General features: G+C 43.4%; 1 long non-coding RNA gene across 2 annotated transcripts in view; it reads right to left on the bottom strand.

Annotated features, from left to right (window-relative positions):
- Positions 1-234: 234 nt before the first annotated feature.
- Positions 235-17236, bottom strand: part of LOC117881848 — a 57332-nt gene continuing 40330 nt past the window's right edge. For both annotated transcript variants that reach the window (XR_004646871.1, XR_004646872.1), the window contains exons 2-3: positions 15492-15738; positions 235-366 (exon numbers count right to left, since the gene is read on the bottom strand). This is a non-coding gene — a long non-coding RNA (uncharacterized LOC117881848). The remainder of the gene's footprint in view (positions 367-15491; positions 15739-17236) is intronic.

Below are 17236 nucleotides of genomic sequence, written 5' to 3'. Positions count from 1 at the left end.
AGTCTTGTTGACAAAGGTATAACAAGATCCAGTGGCTGGAGGTTGAAGTTAGACAAACTGAGCCTTGAAATAAGATGCAATTTCCTAGCAGTGCGGGTAAATAAATGTTAGAGCAGTTTACCGGGGAGATGGAGGGCTCCCAATTGGTTGGTGTCTTTAAGGGGAGCTTAGCTATCTTTCTAAAGCATATGTTCACATCCAGCCTCTGGAAGAAATTCTATGGCCTGTGTGTTCAAGGTCAGTCTGTTGGTACCTTCTGGCCTGGGAATCTGTGAACTTGTGAATCTCCGAATCCCTCTTCCTTTTGGGTCCTGGGGAGAATAAAATTGACCGCGTTGCCTTCAATATGCTCATAACACTTGCAGCCTGCGTTAAGACAATAACGATAATCAAATCCCATGTTTCAGGGTGTCAGTCAGTTGCCTGCAAGGGTCAAGAATAATTTTTTTCTCCAATACACAATTGGCCAGGTGTATTCTGTGCTTCCACCTCTCTCCCCTCCCCCCCCCACTTTTTTCTGAAGCATCAGGGATTGGCCACAACTGGAGACAGGACACTGCGTGGAGTGGACTTGTGCTCTGAGGCAGTACAGAGAATCTTTTTTCTTTCATGCTTGGCTGGTGTGTCTTGCCCTTATACTCAATGTTACTCTCATCACCAGATTTGGTGGCAAGAGCAATTTTCCTCCAGGTCAGAGTGATAGGGACCTTGTTTTTTGTTTTGTTTTTTGTTTCGCTGCCTTCTGCTGTGTGCAGTGTGGTTCACCTGCTACAATCATCCAGTCATAACCCACCTAATCAATTTCCTGCCATTGCCAGGGTTTCAGGCACTCATGGCACCAAAGCATACGTCTATACAGCAACTAGACACCTGCGGCTGGTCTGCGCCAGCCGACTCGGGCTCGCAGGACTTGGGCTGTTTCTTTGCTGTGTAGACTTCTGGGCTCAGGCTCTAGGACCCTGCAGGGTGGAAGGGTCCCATTGCTCTGGCTCCAGCCCAAGCCCAGAAGTCTATACAGCAATGAAACTGGCCCACCACCCAAGCCCTGAGAGCCCGAATTGCCTCGCACATGCAAACCACGGAATTTTCTTTGCTGTGTAGACATATCCTCTCTCTCTCTCCTGTTTTCTGTGTGTGGCACACAATTGTTTAGTATCCTGAGAACTGAAATGCTCTGGTCTAACCCAAATTATTGGGCTCATAGAGGGGTAACTGGGTGAAATGTAATGGCCGGTGCTATACAGGGGGTCAGACTGGCTGATCTAATAGTCCCTTCTGGCCTTAGACTCTGTGACACTATTCTTATTCACATAATGAGCTAGCAGTCTTGAGGAAGTGATGTGCAGGGGTGTGGGAATGAGAACTTGTGGGTTTTATGCTCAACTCGGTCACTGAGTCACTGTGAAATCTTGGGAGAATAATTTAAACTCTTTGGGACTCAATTTACTTAGCTCTGAGGTGGATATAAAAGTACTTATTGAACCCACTTAAGAGTGTGATTTTAATTATTAATGGTAGTAGAGTGCTTTGAGATTCTTTGATGGAAGATGATATGTAAGTACACAATATTATTTCTATACTCTGTGGGGTTGACTGGGATGAATATCACAGACTTATTTCCCAGAAATCCAGATGTCTTACAACAAAAGGACACTGTGGTTAAATAAGTAACAATAAGTTTGACTCGTGCTGTTCCATTCAGTGCAGGGAGAACTACACCTCCCATACCGTGTGACAAATCCTAAGGCCTTTCTAAGTCCTTGCTCAGGCAAACACCCATTGAAGTCAACGTCAGCTCTGCCTGAACCAGTATTTGGCTCTTTGTGAATAACCCTACATAATCCATTGACTTTTAACACTTAAATTGTCAAAGTCAATTATTTCCAGCTAAGCAGATGGCTGAAAACAAATAACCTGTAAGATAAGGTATTCTGGCTCCAGTGTTAAGTCGAATTGAAGTTTGCTGAACGTAAACATTACACTTACATAAATAACACACACAAAAAGTCACCACTGAGGCCAAAACCATTTTTTCCCCACAAAAACAAAGGATCGATTTCTACAGTTTAGCATTACTAAACTTGGCAGCAACTCGCACGTGAAGTATAATGATGTCATCTGGTTGGCCTTTTCCCATCGCAAACAGTAAATCTTAAAATCTGGAGAGATCTTTTATTTGGTTATTCATATTGTACAGCATCAAGGGGCTACAACACGTGTACTTGGGTTTATTAAAATCATCTGGAAAAGAAGAACTTATTATTTAAAGGCACAGTGCTTAAGTCTATTTTGTTTTTCTTGGAGTCTTCATCATCTGTTGTTTTTTTCCTGATAACAGTTGCCTGTAAAGTCACATACTTACTACTACTTCTGCCACTTTATGAAGAGGACATTTTTTCAGGTGGCTCTTTGTAGCGTTTGGTACTAGATATCCTTGCACATGTAATATTGATGTGCATGCCATCAAGCATGCTGAGACCATACTGTGCCTTTATTTTTCTCCTAGGAATATACCTCATCATAATAAACCTCCTCTTAGGATTTTGAATGGAATGTTACTACATTTTGGCACTGAAGTCCATTAGAAACCACCCATTTTGGTAAAACATGCTTTGTTATGCTATGCCACATCAAATTCTTATTTGTCAAAAAAGCTTGCTAGAATATGGAATATAGAATATAATCAGAAGGAACCTCTCGCTTGAAACTGCTTACTTAACAAGGTTTCTTTAAGGGACATGTCATTTTATTACTAATGTATAAATAAGGGGACTCGTTTGGGGACTCTTCGGGACTGGTCTCTCCCTCTGGATGCATCTTGTGTTCCCCACCGGCAGACTGGCTGCCACTGTGCCACTCGAGATCCGCACTCAGCTTTGGTAATGATCAAGGGTTAGGGGTGTTTTACTAATCTTGTTGTGGACGTGTGTAAGTGCTTGAGACTAAGTAAAGGTTTAGCTTTAAGTGAAAGCACTCTTGTGCTGTCCTGTTTGTGCCAGCCATCTATTGGTCGGACGGCCGTGTCTCCCCTGATTTATTTCCTGACACCTCTCACACAGAGTAAAAGTTACCAAGAGCTTTGGGTTGAAAGAACCCCGGGTAACAGAATTTGGAGGCCCCAGCGTGGAGTGGTGGAGAGGAAGGAGATGGATGGTACAAACAGTTTGTAGTTTGTCCATTGCAATAGGAGGTAAAAGATGGCGGGGTGGGGTCGCTCCCTACAAGTTCCCGTGTCGCAGTTTGCGAGTTAATCTACGGATACATTCCGTTACTGGGACTCAGAACTCAGGCTGATTGCCTGCTCGAGTGGAGAGATTATGTCCAGAGACAGGGAACCAACTCCAGGACACAGCCCCAAAGATCAGAGCTGCCAGACCTTAATACTCTGCCAATGACACCGTGCAGAAACTGGAGTCCCCCAGATGGACCTGATTCTGACTGGCCATCAGGAAAAGTTCATCTGTTTTATTGGGAGTGGTGAGAACTGTATGTGTAGCATGAAGACCATGGGATGCTATTCGAGGAAGGACTGCTAGGCAGAGATGGCATTCACCTTTCGAGGAGGGGAAAGACCCTATTTGGACACAGACTGGCTAACCTAGTGAGGAGGGCTTTAAACTAGGTTCGACGGAGACAGGTGAGCAAAGCCCACAGGTAAGTGGGGAACATGGAGACCTGGGAAATGGATCGGAAACGAGAGAGAGTGTGGGCTATATTGGCAGAGAGAAAGGAGGGTCAGGACAAAACTGGGAGGCAAGATCAAACCAGTATCTTAGATGCCTATATACAAATGCAAGAAGTATGGGTAATAAGTAGGAAAAACTGGAAGCGCTAATAAATAAATACAACAATGCAGGGCCGGCTCCAGGGTTTTGGCCGCCCCAAGCAGCCAAAAAAAAACCCCAACTGCGATCGCGATCTGCGGCGGCAATTCAGCGGGAGGTCCTTCACTCCCAGGCGGAGTGAGGGACCGTCCGTCGAATTGCCGCCGAATACCTGGACCTGCCGCCCCTCTCCAGAGCGGCCGCCCCAAGCACCTGCTTGAGAATCTGGTGCCTGGAGCTGGCCCTGCAACTATGACATTGTTGGCATCACTGAAACTTGGTGGGATAATACACATGATTGGAATATTGGTGTGGATGGGTACAGCTTGCTCAGGAAGGATAGACAGGGGAAAAGGGAGGAGGTGATGCCTTATATATTAAAAATGTACACACTTGGACTGAGGTGGAGATGGACATAGGAGACGGAAGTGTTGAGAGTCTCTGGGTTAAGCTAAAAGGGGTAAAAAACAAGGGTGATGTCATGCTAGGAGTCTACTACAGGCCACCTAACCAGGTGGAAGAGGTGGATGAGGCTTTTTTTAAACAACTAACAAAATCATCCAAAGCCCAAGATTTGGTGGTGATGGGGGACTTCAACTATCCAAATATATGTTGGGAAAATAACACAGCGGGGCACAGACTATTCAACAAATTCTTGGACTGCATTGCAGACAACTTTTTATTTCAGAAGGTTGAAAAAGCTACTGGGGGAAAGCTGTTCTAGACTTGATTTTAACAAATAGGGAGGAACTTGTTGAGAATTTGAAAGTAGAAGGCAGCTTGGGTGAAAGTGATCATGAAATCATAGAGTTTGCAATTCTAAAGAAGGATAGAAGGGAGAGCAGCAAAATAGAGACAATGGATTTCAAGAAGGCGGATTTTGGTAAGCTAAGAGAGCTGATAGGTAAGGTCCCATGGGAATCAAGACTGAGGAGAAAAACAATTGAGGAGAGGTGGCAGTTTTTCAAAGGGACACTATTAAGGGCCCAAAAGCAAGCTATTCCGCTGGTTAGGAAAGATAAGCCAAGGTGGTCTTTTGCCACATTTTCTAACCATGAGATCTTGCATGATCTAAACAATAAAAAGGAGTCATATAAAAATGGAAACTAAGACAGATTACAAAGGATGAATATAGGCAAACAACACAGGAATGCAGGGGCAAGATTAGAAAGGCAAAGGCACAAAATGAGCTCAAACTAGCTACGGGAATAAAGGGAAACAAGAAAACTTTTTATCAATACATTAGAAGCAAGAGGAAGACCAAAGACAGGGTAGGCCCACTGCTCAGTGAAGAGGGAGAAACAGTAACAGGAAACTTGGAAATGGCAGAGATGCTTAATGACTTCTTTGTTTTGGTCTTCACCGAGACGTCTGAAGGAATGCCTAACATAGTGAATGCTAATGGGAAGGGGGTAGGTTTAGCAGATAAAATAAAAAAAGAACAAGTTAAAAATCACTTAGAAAAGTTAGATGCCTGCAAGTCACCAGAGCCTGATGGAATGCATCCTAGAATACTCAAGGAGCTTATAGAGGAGGTATCTGAGCCTCTAGCTATTATCTTTGGAAAATCATGGGAGACGGGAGAGATTCCAGAAGACTGGAAAAGGGCAAATATAGTGCCCATCTATAAAAAGGGAAATAAAAACAACCCAGGAAACTACAGACCAGTTAGTTTAACTTCTGTGCCAGGGAAGATAATGGAGCAAGTAATTAAGGAAATCATCTGCAAACACTTGGAAGGTGGTAAGGTGATAGGGAATAGCCAGCATGGATTTGTAAAGAACAAATCGTGTCAAACCAATCTGATAGCTTTCTTTGATAGGATAACAAGTCTTGTGGATAAGGGAGACGCTGTGGATGTAGTATACCTAGACTTTAGTAAGGCATTTGATACGGTCTCACATGATATTCTTATCGATAAACTAGGCAAATACAATTTAGATGGGGCTACTATAAGGTGGGTGCATAACTGGCTGGATAACCATACTCAGAGAGTTGTTATTAATGGTTCCCAATCCTGCTGGAAAGGCATAATGAGTGGGGTTCCGCAGGGGTCTGTTTTGGGACCGGCTCTGTTCAATATCTTCATTAACGACTTAGATATTGGCATAGAAAGTATGCTTATTAAGTTTGCGGATGATACCAAACTGGGAGGGATTGCAACTGCTTTGGAGGACAGGGTCATAATTCAAAATGATCTGGACAAATTGGAGAAATGGTCTGAGTTAAACAGGATGAAGTTTAACAAAAACAAATGCAAAGTGCTCCACTTAGGAAGAAAAAATCAGTTTCACACTTACAGAATGGGAAGAGACTGTCTAGGAAGGAGTATGGCAGAAAGGGATCTAGGGGTTATAGTGGGCCACAAGCTAAATATGAGTCAACAGTGTGATGCTGTTGCAAAAAAAGCAAACATGATTCTGGGATGTATTAACAGGTGTGTTGTGAGCAAGACACGAGAAGTCATTCTTCCGCTCTACTCTGCTCTGGTTAGGCCTCAGCTGGAGTATTGTGTCCAGTTCTGGGCACCGCATTTCAAGAAAGATGTGGAGAAATTGGAGAGGGGCCAGAGAAGAGCAACAAGAATTATTAAAGGTCTTGAGAACATGACCTATGAAGGAAGGCTGAAAGAATTGGGTTTGTTTAGTTTGGAAAAGAGAAGACTGAGAGGGGACATGATAGCAGTTTTCAGGTATCTAAAAGGATGTCATAAGGAGAAGGGAGAAAACTTGTTCACCTTAGCCTCTAAGGATAGAACCAGAAACAATGGGCTTAAACTGCAGCAAGGGAGGTCTAGGTTAGACATTAGGAAAAAGTTCCTAACTGTCAGGGTGGTTAAACACTGGAATAAATTGCCTAGGGAGGTTGTGGAATCTCCATCTCTGGAGATATTTAAGAGTAGGTTAGATAAATGTCTATCAGGGATGGTCTAGACAGTATTTGGTCCTGCCATGCGGGCAGGGGACTGGACTCGATGACCTCTCGAGGTCCCTTCCAGTCCTAGAATCTATGAATCTATGTGCAGTCTGTTTTTAGTGGTGGTTAAGAAATAGAGGTTATGTAGGGTATTACTGTGTAAGGCTCTGTCACTGGTAAAAGACCCTGTAAACCTGCAAAAAATTAAGCTCTGAGTCCAAAGGGAAAGGAGTGTTTGCTCTGAGTCCACAGGGAAATGGGTAGAGCCCGGAGCCCATGGAGGAGTAGAGCCTGGAGCCCATGGAGGAGTAAAGTTAGGTGCATTTTGCCTGGAGCCCTAGGAACTGGGAAAAGGTGGGTGCCCTATTGTGTGCAGGTAACAGATCTGAACTGATAAGAGTCTAACACAGTAAACAATAGCAAAGAGCCTGTGCCTTCTGTCAGAAAGGGTCACTACCTATCTGGCAGAATGACCACCCCAGAGCAACAAGAGAGAAAGGGAACAAAGAAAAGGGACCAGGAGGGGTGGGGGCTAGTTGAGGAGCCCACCCTCCTTGCTAAATGGTTAGTGGGACAAAGCCTGTGCCCATGGGAAGGGGCAGTTCAGCAAGGAAAGCAGGATCAGGCCCAGACAAGCAGGCAGGCAACAGATAAAGAGATTGGAAAACAGGTTGGGAGCCCCGAGGGGCATAGTGGCAGGAGTAAGGAAAAGAGTAAGTAAGTACAGGCATGGGGAATTCAGATGCTGGGACAATACTGGAGACCCCCCCAAACAACAATTCAAAGTTGAATTCTTTAACTAGGTGCTAGATTGTGCAATACAGTCAGTTGGAGAACGTTTCATGCAGCTCAAGGAACACAGCAGTATATTTGGGATGTTGTATGCTATTCCAAAACTCCTCACTATACCTGAAGAAGGCCTACACCAGCAATGCAGGGCACTAGAGACAATGTTGACACATGATGACATGCGCGATATTGATACGAGTGATTTAGGTGATGAACTGAAAACCTTTTCAAGATACATTTCAGCAAGATCAACTCCAAAGGCTGTCCTGGAATATATGTGCACAAATAAGATGACCACCCACTTTCCAAATGCTTTTGTTGCTCTGCACATACTTCTAACACTTCTGTAACAGTTGCCCGTGGAGAACGCAGCTTCTCCAAGCTGAAGTTAATAAAAACACATCTACGCTCCACAATGATACAGGAGAGGCTGGTCGGCCCTGCAACCATCTCAATAGAGCCTGAGCTGGCCCAGACTGTGAACCTTCAGGAAGCAGTTCAAATCTTTGCAACCAAGAAGGCACGGAAAGCACCACTTTTATTATTCAAACAGATAAAAATGCCAGTGTTTACTATGCAGACAAGAAAAGTTACATTTGCTGTTCAGGCGTTTGCAAGTTAAGTGTTACTTAAAATTTCTGAACAAAGCATTTAAAGTTTCTCCTTTATTGGGGTAGGTAGCAGAGCAGTACCATGAGAGGAGTAGAACAGGAAGAAGGCAGAACTGAGACCTTTCAAAGTTTGGGCCCAGTGAGGGGGCATCGGGGCGTCATTTGAGCTTCCCACCTCAGGTGCCAAAATGTTGTGGGCCAGCCCTGAATGGCTGGAGTTTTTATGTTCTGTGGCCCCTTAATCTGATGTGTTTCTTACTCTGCTTTCCCAAGACTCCTTTTTGCAGTTAATTTTTATTTACGTTTCTGAGGTTTATGTTGTTTGGGGTTTTGGTTTGGGTCGCCAGCTGTTTTTCTTGGATTATGTACCCATTGACTTCGGTACGTTCCTACTATATTTGATGGAATTTTCCTTCCTTGTGCATTGTTCTGTATTTCTTCAGGGCACAAATCCAGGGCACAAACAGTGTGTAATCTGTTTTTTCAGTCAGTGGATTTCTTGTCACATTTCCACAGGACATGTTGGAAATAGTTCATTCGCATTTTCTCCATATTGCTGCATCCTTGTTTGTACAGACATATTTTGCCCACAGAATTGGCAAAGTCTTTGGTAGCTCTGCGCTGGCATGTTCATATAGCCTCTGTGTTTAGTGATTTCATCAGTTAATTAAATCCCCTCATGCTATGGGATAGAGAAACAGATGGGCAATGAGCCAGGTATGAGAATTTAGAAGTTGAAGTTCACTAGTGAAACCTTACTGGACTCTGTGTGTACAAATGTATTATTTGAAAACTTCCAGTCAATTGTAAACACTCGGCATCAACCCATACTAGAAAACAACACAGATGGTGCCAGGTGTATAAATCTGTCACAAGACTGAATTTACATGAAAACAATATAACTCATTCCTTCTCACACCATCGCTTGAAGAGGAAACATGGCTTCTACACTTGAAAAATCAAGATAATCTCATTTGGGAAAACAACTGTTGGCGTGAGTGGCATGTGTGGCAAATATGATATCATTGCAGTCACATCAAAAACAAAATTAACAGATTGCTTCTTGCATTCAAAACCAACATGAAAACAAGACTTGGGGCCAGATCTGAAACTGGTGTTAATTCTTAACATCCCATTGAAGTTGACAGTTTACACCAGTTGAGGATCTGCTCCTTCTAATCTCCTTCTACTGATGTCCTCCTTCTAATCATGCTAGTTTTATTGTCAACATAATTTTGGATGTATTTTGATTAGCTATGTCTAAATTAATACGTCTTCAGTTCTGCTCTGAAAAGCCACACTGCACAAATGGCAAAAGGGAGTCCGGTATGTGTCATCGCTGTGGGTCCAGCTTAAATTTGCTCAGCTAGTAAACCAGGAAGAAGGAAGATGTGTGCAAAATTTGTGAGTGCAAGCTTAGAGGCATCCTCTGAAACATGGCCTTAAATGTCTTCTGGACTAAATTTGCTTTCCAGACAACCAAATATGTCACTCTCCCCATCCCATGTTAACTCTAGTTTCCTCCTGTCCCTCAAGCATGTTGAAAATGGGAGCCAAAAGAGAGCTAAAGTAAAAGCGGGGAGAGAAATAAAAATTTGAACTGATTAGGTGCGCCACCATTATTACAAAAACATAAGATTCCGGCATCAGCTATACAGATTTCCATTGATTTACTGAATACTTGATGCAATAACCTCTTTCATTCACTGTGCTTGTGAAGTATATTATGCCAGCAATTTGAGTTGGCTTATTTGTCAGATGAAAATAGTGGTTATTACCAAATTGGCTTGTTAGAGTTTAATCAGTAATAGATTTGCCTCAAAAAGAGACCGATGGACTACTTGGGTTTTTTAAAGAAACGAGTGAAAATGTCTTGAGATGTTTGTTCAGAAAACATCTTCACCTTGGAGACCGTTCAATAAGGGGGTTGTGATATGTAACACTTTGACTTGCAAGAAGCCTGATACACAGCACTCCAGAGACTACATTGACTCCAGTTCAAGGTATGATATTGATCATTAGGGCCAAATCCTTACACCCCCTTTGTGCCACTCAGGAGATGTACATTGGCTGTAATTCAGCCAAATGCCCAGCATAGAATTCCTCTGTCATAGGAAGCTCCCTGCTGTCACACCTGAGCTGTTGCTTGGCCCCATAACTCTGTCCTCCCTCTTCCTCCTGGCAAAGAGGGGTCATGACAGGGGAGGGAGGGAGTATGTCTTAGGCAAGGAGGGGGTGTGGCAGGGCTCTGCTCTGCAGCTCCTATCCTCTGCTGGCACAGGGTTCATTAAGCACTCTAAGCGAGTGGCTTTGTTTAGACCTCCGTGGCAAGAGCTCTAAGAGGCATCAGAGCTGGAACTGGCCTGATGTTTCCCTCGCCTCCCCCCTGGATTGAGCAGAGCTCTGGTATAGTAGAGAATTTGCCCCTTAAATTTGTCTCTGGTTTGGAGCCTAGCTTTCTGACCTCTCATCCCACTCTCTCCCCATGTTTTCCCATGACAGTTGAAGTCAGCATAGGTGTCTGAGTTAAAAGTCCATAGATTTCAGCAGCTGGGGTGGGGCGGGGCTGCTGGCAAGGTGTTACCAGAACTGGGGGAGTCTTCAATTCTGGGATTCCCTTCCCCTGTTTGTCCAAGAAGCCCAACCCTCCTGACCTCCAGGACAAGTTGCAAAGCCTATTTGTTTAGCAATATCCTGGAGGCCGGGTGCTGGGGTTTATTTTGGGCTCACTGTGGGAGTTAGTTCTGTACTTGGGCTGACCACATTGTCGTTCTTTGATGAGTGTACAAGCAGAAGGAGGTATAATGACAGATGCATTTTGGTAAGTAATAAAATAAATGTGTCTAACAGAAATGCACAGATGGGCTCAGTGAAAAGCCCAAAGATGAGCATTCAACAAGGGGGACTGGTCCCTTTTATTAGGCCCATTGAAAAGTCCTGAAATCCTAACATGGGAGGAAGGCACCAAAGGGCATCATGTGCTTGCTGACCGAGCAGTATTTCCCCTCAGACATTGGCTCTGTCTGAGGGTCGCCATCCAGATTGGTTAGTCTATGTCTCAATTCACGGTGTGAAGATCAACAAAATGTCAGCAACCTGGATTCATCAGGGCAACCAGCTCCTGAGAGTCTTAACCTTTCTCTGAGATGACATTCGTCAAATGCCACTGCGAAATGTTTTGAGGAAAACTACAAGCCAGATCCTCAGCAGGTGTAAATCAGCATCGCTCCAATGAGCGACTTGGGTTTACACCAGCTGAGCATCTGTCCCGTTGTCTCCTTTTGCTCGTTAACTCACTTAACCCCTCCTCTCCATTTGTTTTGGTTTTCTCAGCTGGAAACAAGGGCAGCTGCACCTAGCCCTGTCGGGAGGTACGAGAGCAGGTTGGTGAATTCGGTGCACCCTTTCTGTCCATGCAGTAGTAATCCGGATGGGAACAGCAAGGTGTCCTACCTACATGAACTGACCCCACAATTTACACCGAGCGTGGTATTGACTTTATTACCCAAACTGTTGTGTAGGGCTGTTTTGTGCCATGAAAGAGCTATCATGTCTCACCCTGCCCTCGAAATGTTTGCATCTCAGTGGGAGATGAATGGATTTCATTTTGTTTTACCTGGATATGCCTCTTTATATAGCGAGAGAGATGAAGGTGAATATGTGATGCCGTGGGATGGTTAAAAATATTGCAGAGCATGAATTTGGTATGGCCACGTTACTATTCACGGGAATGTGACTTGGAAGCAATGTAACTATCTCAGACTCATGGCAATACAGCCATTATATCAGTCACACTAACGTTATCATTTTGCTTTCCATGTTTATGCACAACCCATGTGGGAAGAAGATGCAGAAACAAGATGATAAATCCCCCCCACCCCATTACATCTTTTCACAGATCTAGATTGGTCAGGGACTCTCCTTTTACTGTGTATGTACAGTTCCTAATGCAATGGGTTCTTGAGCTGAGACAGAGGCTTCTAGGCACGACTGTAATACAAAATGTTTGGGGGAGAAGGATAGCTCAGTGGTTTGAGCATTGGCCTCCTAAACCCAGGGTTGTGTGTTCAATCCTTGAGGGGGCCATTTAGGGATCTGGAGCAAAAATTTGTCTGGGGATTGGACCTGTTTTGAGCAGGGGGTTGGACTAGATGACCTTCTTGAGGTCCCTTCCAACCCTGATATTCTATGATTAAACATGTAGGGTGCATACTGTTGACCATCTCTCCTGCCCTCACTTGCATGCTGAACCAACTGTAGCTTTGTTAAGGCCTGAGTACTCTTGCTGTACCTAGGTACAGTGAGTATCACTGTGTGCTGAAGGCACTATACAGGCCCTCAGGTGACCTGAGTTCAAACTCTAGCTCTGCCACTGATTTACTGTGTCACCTTGGAAACTTTCTCTGTGCCTCAGGTCCCTATCTGTCTATTTCAACTTTCCACTCTGAAGGGTTTGCACAGTGCCTAGCACAATACCACAGCAGCCTCTAGGTGCTACCACAGTACAAATAGTAAATATTAGTCCCTAGCCCAAAGAGCTTATAATTATCTCTCCATATGTGTTTGTCCAGCACCTTACACAATGCATCCCCTAATCTTTATTGAGGCCTCTAGATGCTACTGTAATAAAAACAAATAATAAGTGCTCCTATGCTTTTACTATATGTTGACCTTTCAATGGTGGCTTCTGTAACCTTCCTCTGCCTCAGTTTCTTCATCTGTAAAATAGGGATAGTAATCTTACTCGCCCTCACACAGTTGTTGTCAGGCTCCATTACTGATGTTTGCAAACTCACTGAGATTATTAGACAAACTATTATTACTATTAGGGCTAGTTTAAATGTTTCCTTCAAAACTGTTTTTTGACAGAACACTGAATTTTCAACTAACTGAATTCTTTTTTTTTTTTTCAAAAAGTGTCTGATTTCCATGGAAAATTTTGACTTTTTATAAAAAAAGAAAATTGAAAAATGTCAGTGGAAAACTTCAGGTGTTTTGGCCAAAACCCAAAACTTTTTGACTAAAAAACTGAAAACTTTAAGTTTTCAGCTGAAATCTTGTGTGTTTAGTTGATTGATGAAAAGTTTAAATTTTCTATGAAAGAAAACCCCATTTCTTGACCAGCTTTAGTTACTATTATTAATTTCTCTCCACATAAAGAGCACTCTGGCTTTTTACTGTGGTGTGCTCCATCACTACTGTATTTGATTTGCCCATAGCGTACAAAAGGTGTAATGATTAACATCAATGCACAGACCTGGTAAGTGACAGTGAATATTTAAGAATTATTGTACCTGTTTAGTCAAACGAAACATGCTTCCAATTAATGTTGGTCTGCACTATTTCAAAATAAATGTGTAACTCATTATAAGCTGGTATCACAGGTTTTGAGTTGAAATACATCCCAGAGGAAATGTATAACATATATTTCATATCAGGCGCATAAATCAAGAGAAAATGTGCATTATTCTTTCTCTTATTACTAGATGCTGTAGTATTTAAAACACTGACAAGAATATTTGCCCACTCCCTTCTAGATGCCAAAGCTCATTTATTGCAACTCTCTTTTATCCAGACGCCTGGAAAAATCTATTCGCAGGTTACAGTTTCATGATGAATTAAGGCCAGATTGTGTCAACTGCACATGGCCCTGAGGAAGGAGGGGTGCTGAGCTGCACTGTCAGAGGGGTGGTTCCTGAGGGAGGCAAAAGCTGTCCCCTCCTGATCCTTAGTGTCCATAGGGAATGCTGGACAACATTCGTCAGAAAAACTGTTTTCACCAAAAAATGCAGATTTGGTGACACCGAAATATTTTGTGAATTCATGTGGATTTGGCCAAATTGGTCATTTAGAAAAACAAACAAACAACAAATTCAGAAAAAATCAAACCATTTTCTTTTGACATTTTGGAAACAAAACGTTTCAATTGTTCAGTTGGAAATGATGTTTTGTTTCAGAACTTCCCTTCCTTTTTTTTAAGTTTAAAAACGATTAGATATGGTAGAAAGAGAAACAACACGTTTGGACTTGGTAGAAATTAAATATTTTGTTTGATCCAAAACTAATACCAGTGAACTGAAAAATCTGTTATTTGCTCACCTGTACGGTACAGTGCCTCATCCGTTTGAATGCTGCAGCTCTCTACAGCTTTACAAGCATTTCCCCACACTCCCTGCACCTTGTGGAGAAATTTGTGTCTCTGGAGCATGCACCCTCATTCTCCCCTTCCACTACATATCAGCTCCTGCATTGGGTGTGCTCAGTGTGGGGCAGGGCATATGCACAGGATGCCAGTAACTTGGCATACAGAATTCAGGTCCTGTTCAGACCAGTGAAGGTTCTCCATGAGCAGGTCCTTCCTTCCACCTCTGAGCTGTTCATTCCATCTCCCCTTCCCCTTTTGGGTAGGTTCCTCTTACTAAGGGTCCTTAATCCTATAACATAACTGGAAATCCTGTTTCTATGCATCACATATAGAGAATTCAACACCTGGCTATGGCACCCTGCTCATCTCCTTTTCATGTGAACATCTCCCTGCTAATTCTTCTGCCCCCTGGAACGTTCTCCCGAACCCTATTAATCAAATTACCAGCCTCACCTCTGCCAAGCCCTTCCTAAAAATCCATTCCTGTTGTGAAGGGTGAACTGATTAAATAAATCAACCCAAACCTGCCCACAAAGACATTGCCATGGCCTAAAGTGAGTCGCTGCGTAGTCACCGCATGGTCTTGTTTTGGAGCCATGTCTCTCCCTCTTTCCTTGTTGGGCCCTGTCTACATTCTAGATTGTCCGATCTTCAGGCAGGGCCTGTGGCTGCCTGTCTGGTCTGTGAGGCACCTAGCGCACCTCTCTGGGCATGGTGGAAGTAGTTAGTAATAATTCATGCTGCCTTTGATTCTCTCTATGGGAGAACAAGTCTGCCCTGAGTAAGGGGGAACACACTGATCTGCTGTCCCTGGAGCAGCCTGGGAGAGAGATTGTGACTTCCCACTGCTCCACGGTGGGAGTAAATTGCACTGGGTCTGTACCTGGCAAAGCAAGCGTTCTTCAGTGCACTGGCTCAGCAACAACACCTGGCATGTGAGGGTAGAGAAGAGCCCTAGCTCTTCCCATTTCCCACCCTGTTCGGTTCCCTCCCATCCACTTGCGCGGGTATATGTGCAAGCAGTGGCACTGTGGAGCCTGCTTCACCTGCTTTGCTGCTATCTGTGATGTTGGTAGCTGGAGCAAGAGCTTATGGGGGTGCCCCCTTGCATTTCTGTCCTGTTGCACTAGAGGCTACAATTTGGCCCTTCCGTATTATATTTCCTGAATCCGGGGCAATGTTTATTGTCATCCTTCTTCCACTTACCTGCCAGAGGGCAGATGGCCATTCAGAATACAGTTCACCATAATACTGACAATTGTTTGCTAGCTGAGTTGCTGATGCAGTTTTCCTGCTCCCATCGATTCTTTGTGTTTTCCAACCAAATTCTCCTTTCCTTCCTTTCGCCCTTTGTCCTTTGGATCAAAATTACTCTCTCAGCATTTTCTTCTTCTCCACACTTTTCTCCACATCTTGTCAATGCACAGACAGTGACTTTTTCTTCCTCTTTTTCCTGGAATAGAAATGTTTTGCTTAGTTATTTTTAAATCCTGTAAGTATATAAATAAGCAACATGGCCAAATAAAAGTGATAACCAAAGGCAGCCAAAGCATTCAACATGGCTACAGTAACTCATCACTTAAAGTCGTCCTGGTTAACATTGTTTCATTATTAGCTTGCTGATCTATTAGAGAACATACTCATTTAAAGTCGCGCAATGTTTTGTTACAAGGTTGTTTGGCTCGCTCCGCCCGCCCAGCGTTCCAGCCAGGGAGCGGGTTGGGCCATGGAGGCTTGCCCCACTCCACCTGCCTGGCATTCCAGCCAGGGAGTGGGCAAACCCCTGACCTCACTCCCCGGCAGGAGTGACAGGCAGGCAGAACGGGGCAAGCCCTGACCCTGCTCCCTGGCTGGAATGCTGGGTGGGCAGAGCGGGGCAAGCCCCCGCGCCTGAGCCCCACTACGCCCCTGCCTCAACCAAGCTTCACAATCATCATTGGTGAGTACAGTATTAAATTGTTTAAAATGATTTCAAATTTATCCTGTATATGTATATAATTTCTTTTGTCTGGTGAAAAAAATTTCCCTGGAACCTAACAGCCCCCCCTCCCCCGCATTTACATTAATTCTTATGGGGAAATTGGATTCGCTTAACATCGTTTCACTTAAAGTAGTATTTTTCAGGAACATAACTATGTTAAGCGAGGAGTTACTGTATCTCGGTCATTTCCCAGAAAAGAAATGCAAACTATTAAGGGCCAACTATTAACTGGCGCAGTTCCATTGGCTCCAAAAGTCTAAATGGGGGAGAAACAGCAAGTGGCATTCTCTGAATTCTTTGAAGGCATTACGGAAAGCTTTAAAATATTTTGCAATATATATAGAGAGAATATCATAGAGTGCTAGATAGTAGGCAGAGATACAGATATCAACATAAGAAAGAAAAAAGAAGACTTTGGAAAAAATGGTTGTTTTATACATTTTATTAGACTGAAAAGGAATCAGTTGAGAAGGATACTACACAGACACTTCGGAAGCTGTTAAATGCTTGGTGGACATTCCAGTAGGCATGTTCAGTTACTCCTTGTGTCTCTCACTAACTTTTGACATCATACCAAGTCCCAAAAGATCTCTATTATTAAAATATTCTTGATTCTTAGACAGACCCAAGATATTTTGATTAAAGGAGGAGCGCTATTGTGACTTTCCTTCCTTTATTGCTCCACCCAAGATAAAGTAGACAGGATGTTGTACAGCATTGTGCCTGCTGTCAGTGTATGGTCTTGTGAAAGGTGCTGAATTTCAAATTCTGTACTCTCATTGCACTGCATATATTTAGTGCCAATGTGATTTGTTTCACATAGAAAGCTGAACAAAAGGCTAGATTTTCAGGATTTCCTGCTTGTTTCTAATATGCTCAATTAATACCTTTTGTTTCAAAGTGAATTATATGAGTGACCGAGAGTTAAGGTCCTGATGCACCAAGGCACTTCAGTATCTGCTAAAGTTTA

The sequence above is a fragment of the Trachemys scripta genome, chromosome 8 (genome assembly GCF_013100865.1).
Source record: "Trachemys scripta elegans isolate TJP31775 chromosome 8, CAS_Tse_1.0, whole genome shotgun sequence".
NCBI classification, from domain to species: domain Eukaryota; kingdom Metazoa; phylum Chordata; order Testudines; family Emydidae; genus Trachemys; species Trachemys scripta.
The sequence above is the reverse complement of the archived record's forward strand: the minus strand, read 5'-3'. Positions and strand labels throughout refer to the sequence as shown.